Source organism: Elephantulus edwardii, unplaced genomic scaffold (genome assembly GCF_000299155.1).
Source record: "Elephantulus edwardii isolate Elephantulus edwardi_28Jun2011 unplaced genomic scaffold, EleEdw1.0 scaffold00010, whole genome shotgun sequence".
NCBI classification, from domain to species: domain Eukaryota; kingdom Metazoa; phylum Chordata; class Mammalia; order Macroscelidea; family Macroscelididae; genus Elephantulus; species Elephantulus edwardii.
Window position 1 is genome coordinate 8,971 of NW_006399760.1, and position 5,170 is coordinate 14,140.

At 43.4% G+C, this 5,170-nt stretch overlaps 1 pseudogene; it reads left to right on the forward strand.

The window, feature by feature from the left end:
- Positions 1 to 4,616: 4,616 nt before the first annotated feature.
- LOC102870454 lies at positions 4,617 to 5,168 on the forward strand (annotated as a pseudogene).
- The last annotated feature ends 2 nt before the right edge of the window (positions 5,169 to 5,170 follow it).

Consider the following 5,170-nt stretch of genomic DNA (forward strand, 5'->3'; position numbering starts at 1 on the left):
TGAATGAGTGGAAGCCCAAAATCTCTGTAAATGTTTATGAAAATTAATAAAATATAATTATAGAAAAAAGGAAAAAAAAAGAAAGCTGGACAATAACCAAGGATGACAGAAGAAGAACCTATGGCTTTGAGTTGTGGTGCTGGAGAAGAGCATTTTATATCATGGAATGCCAAGAGAACAAACAGGTCTGTCCTGGAGAGGGTAAAACTAAGTTGCTCATTGAAGGCAAAGATTTTGAAACTCTGTCTGACATACCTTGGGCATGTTTCCAGAAAGGACTAGTCCTTGGAGAAGGAAGGGTGGAGGGACAGAACAGGAGAGAGATCCCATACAACCCTGTATGGGTTGTATTGACACAATAATTAGGTGTGTCAGAGACAGTGAGATTGATCAGGATAGGACAGGGTTCAGAGCTATTGTGCAGAGGGTCACTATGAGTCACAGTCAACTAGATGGCAAATAACAATATATATGACATTTATACTATATTTGTGTCTCTAGAAATATATCTCCTGGGGAGCTCTGGTGGCCTAGTGGCAAGAAACTGAACTGCAATCCCAGAGGAAGACGGTTCGAATCCACCAGACGCTCTGCCGGAGAAGGAGGCGCAATATCCTCCTGTACCAGTCAGATCTGATTTGACGGTACACGTACACAAAATTAAAAAAAAAAGAAAGAAATATATCTCCTTATATTTATTACGGAGCTCTGAAGGTTTTGTGGTAAGGAGCTATACTGTCAACCAAAAAGCGTGCCGTTAATTCCACCAGCTGCTCAGAGGGAGAGGGATGGGCAATCTCCCATGTGATTTACTGCCTCTGAAAACCTGCTGGAGGCTCAGCGAATAGTTGGTTCTGACGCAATTGTACATAACAACATTAATTAACCTAATCCCATTTCTCCAATCACGGAGTCAATCAGTCTCATCGTGGATCTTCTGCTCCTGAGCTGTCCCTCCACCCTTCCAAGCATGATGTTCTCCAGGGACCAGTCCCTCCTGAACACATGCCCAAAGTATGTGAGACAGAGCTTCAAAGTCCCTGCTTCTACATGTATAAAAATTTCTTCATCTACCCCAGAGAATCTTGATGACAGGGTGAATTACATGTTAGGCTGCTAACTAAAAGATGTGCAATTCCAATGCACCAGCCTCTCTGCAGAAACTAAATGGGCAGTCTGCTCTCATTAAGAGTCACAGACTCGGAAACCTGGTGGAGGAATCCATGAGTAGGAACTGACTCTAAGGCAGTAGGTTCGGTTTTCTTCACCTCCCCTTCTCCCCAGCAGGCGTATATACAAAGTCTGAAAAAGAGGATGGAATTTCATCTAAGAATTTAATCAAGCCTTAGTGTGTTTATAAATTGAAATCTCACCCTTTATGCAGGTGCTTGTAAGCAGTAGTGATCTTGCAAATCAGGAGGCAGTTAGGGAAATGCTTCTGGAAGATAGGCCTGGTGATCTGCTCTCTGGAACAGTTCTGCTCTACACACATAAAACTGTCATGAGTCAGAACTGAGCTAAAGGCAACTAACAACAGCTCTCATATTAGGGAGCTTTGGTGGCTTAGTGGCAAGAAGCTGCACTGCAATCCCAAAGGCACACAGTTTGAATCTACCAGCTGATTTGCAGGAGAAGGATCTCCTCCTGTGCAATTAACGGGCTCTGAAAACCTCCTGGAAGGTCAGCTATGGGTCATTTCCAACTCGATGGTACACAACAGCCACAGCATTAAGCTACATCACTGACACACATCTTCCCTGTTTTTAAACCATGCAACATTCTCTTGCTCCATTCAGTCGACAGCTTTTTGGTCTAGGTTTCATATGGGCATAATTGAGGGCTCTGGAATTCTCATTCTTCTCATTATTAGCCATAGTTTGTCATGATCCACACAGCCAAATGCCTTTGCATAGCCAATAAAGCACAATTAGATATTTTTCTGATATCCTCTGCTTTCAGCCAGGATCCATCTGATCCTAGCAATGATATCCCTGGTGCCACAGCCTTTTCTAAACCCAGTTTGAACTTCTAGCAGTCGTTTTTTCAATTCACTGTTCTAGTCATTTTTGGATGATCTTCAGCACTATTTTGCTTGCATGTGATAGTAATGGTACAGTTTGATAATTTCCACATTCTGTTGGATCACCTTTCTTAGGGATGGGAACAGAATGAACTTCTTCCAGTCAATTAGCCAGGTAAACTGTCTTACAAATTTTAGGAAGAAGAATGTGGCATCAGGATTGAAGGAAGACTCTACCACCTGCGTTTTGCAGATAATACAGCCTTGCTTGCCGAAAGCAAGGAGGATTTGAGGGGCTTGCTGTAGAAGACCAAGAACTACAACCTTCAAGATGAGATATGTATCAACACCAAGAAAACAAAACTCTTCATCAGTAGGCAACACCATAATGTTGTTGTTGCTGTTATGTGCCATCAGGTCACCTGTGACTCCTAGCAATGCTATGTACAACAGCCCTGAACCCTTCTCTATCCTGTGCCAATCTTATTGTCTCCGACATAGCTATCCCCATTACCCCGGTCACCGAATCAATCCATCTCGTCAAGGGTCTTCCTCTCTTGTTCTGTCTCTCCACCCTCCACTCACTGCTTCACCCCAGGAGCAGGCTCCTGGGAACTCCTGAACCTCTAGGGTTCCTGGTAACATGGGGAGGGGAAAGTCTCTCATAAGATCAAGCAAGTACTGGTAAATAAAGTAAAATAAAGGAAGGAGGGAGGCAGCCAAAGCCCAAAACAGTGGCCACCAAGTTGATTCTACTGGCAAATGCTTTTCAAGTTTCTGATGCATGTTATAAGGGCGATGAAACAAAAACACACGTGTATAGTATTTAACACAGTGAGTTACACTGGGCAGATAAACTTCTATGCCCCTCTCCCATACAGAAATGTCAGTTTCTTATAACTGATTTCTCGGTTTCCAAAAATTCAAGTTAAAATTTCCTCTCCAAGTTATTTAGGTGGTGAAACACATGAGCCTTGGTGGCCACAGCCCAGGACAGGTGTCCCTAGTAGGTAGGCCCTGCTGGGTGAGCCAGGCCACCTGTAATAGAGCCCTTGGTCACTCAGCTAGCCCACGAACAGGCCTGTCCTGTTCCTTTAACAGGCCTGATAAAGAAATCGCCAGAAGAACAGTCCTAACAAACACTTTGAAAGGAAGCTGTGGTGTAGTGAGTCTATTGTCCAAAATTGCCTTTCTAGGCCATTGCCCTTGAGTTTGCCACATGACTGAGTGGAAGCATGCAAATAGAATGTGTAAGTCTATCCACAAAGGGACTAGGTTCGTCATTCCACTAGGTTAAAATTGAGCAGGTTCAGCAGCAGAAATTTGAGGAATATCATTCGTAGGAAGGAAAAAGCAGTAGAGAAGGCAGTATGTATTATTTGTGGCCAAAGATTCCTGCATCACTCGGACTACAGCCTACAGGGTAGCAGCAGCAGCTGAAAACCAGAGACCTCGTGTGAGACAGAGCTGACTTGGGGCTGCTGCCCCATGGAGCCAGAGCCAGGGGCCTTCACCCAAGCTTCCTGGAGTACTAGGTGAGGGGAGATGGGCAAGGGGAGGGGCGCAGGGGGATTGTGTACCAGGGAGAGAGTGTTTGTTTTACTTTTAAAAAAGAGGAGCGAACTGGGGAGGAGGGAGGGCTGGGCGGGGAGAGAAGTGCAGCAATGAATGAATGGAAATCCAAAATCTCTGTAAATGTTCATTAAAATTATTAAAAAAAAAAAGAAGTAAGAGAGCTTTGTAACACTGGGTTAAAGCTTCAAGACTGACAGGCCTGTGAGCACCCTTCAGAAGCTGTCTTGATTAAGAAATGGTATCCTGTTGCCAACCTGAATTGTAATCTGTTAACTTCTCTAATGAACCCCATAATTGTGAATAGGGTTCTGCAAAGTCTGTGTAGCTATCACAACAGATTTAAGACACAGTACAACAGTAGGCTTGGTATTGGAATTAGCAGGATGAGGTGCAGGAGCTTGGGGGACATAGCACACTTCATGAAATTGGTTTTGTGTTGTAGATGCTCCCTACAGGGGCAGCTCCCCTTTGTGGAGTTAGTAGGAGTCAGACTCAGCGTCTCCATGCTGCCCATTCTTCCTTCCCCCCGCCCCCACAAATTAACTCTGCAGGTCAAGTCTGTGGTTCATATATGACATATGCACCCTGTTGTCATCTGTCCCAGCTTACCTGTTAGGATGACTTCTCAACATTCGAGTCAATGCCAGAGGTCCGTAGAAGAGTAGGTAAGCTGCCTCCAAGCCCGTCTGTTCTAACAGATGCCATTAAATGCTGTTAAATACATTCTTCATGCAACAGAGTAGTATTTTTTTAAACATAAATCAGATCACATCATTCTTCTTAAAATCTTTTAGGGGAGCTCTGGTGGCCTTGTGGCAAGGAGCTGCAACTACAATCCCAGAGGCGAACGGTTCAAATCCACCAGTTGCTCTGCCGGGGAAGGAGGGAAAATCTCCTCCTGTACCAGTCAGATCTAATTTGATGGTACACACACACAAAAATAATAAAAATTTAAAAAAAAATCTTTTAACATGTCCTGCGCGAGGAGGCTCCAGGTGGCTTGAACAGTTTAACTGAAAACATGGATATCAGACCAAATCATACAATTTATATCAACAATATGAATGACAAAATTAAAAAAGAAGAATTGAAGAGGTCTTTGTATGCCCTATTTTCTCAGTTTGGCCATGTGGTAGATATTGTGGCTTTAAAGACCATGAAGATGAGGGGACAGGCTTTTGTTATATTTAAAGAACTTGGCTCATCCACAAATGCTTTGAGACAGTTACAGGGATTTCCATTTTATGGCAAACCAATGCGAATCCAATATGCAAAAACAGATTCCGATATAATTTCTAAAATGCGTGGAACTTTTGCTGACAAAGAGAAAAAGAAAGCAAAAACTGTGGAACAGGCTGCAGCAGCCACAAACAAAAAACCTGGTCAGGGAACACCAAATTAAGCTACTACTCAAGGAAATTCAACACCAAGTCCTCAGGTCCCTGATTACCCTCCAAACTATATTTTATTCCTTAATAATTTACCAGAAGAAACTAATGAGATGATGTTATCCATGCTGTTTAATCAGTTCCCTGGATTTAAGGAAGTGCACTTGGTACCTGGCAGGCATGACAT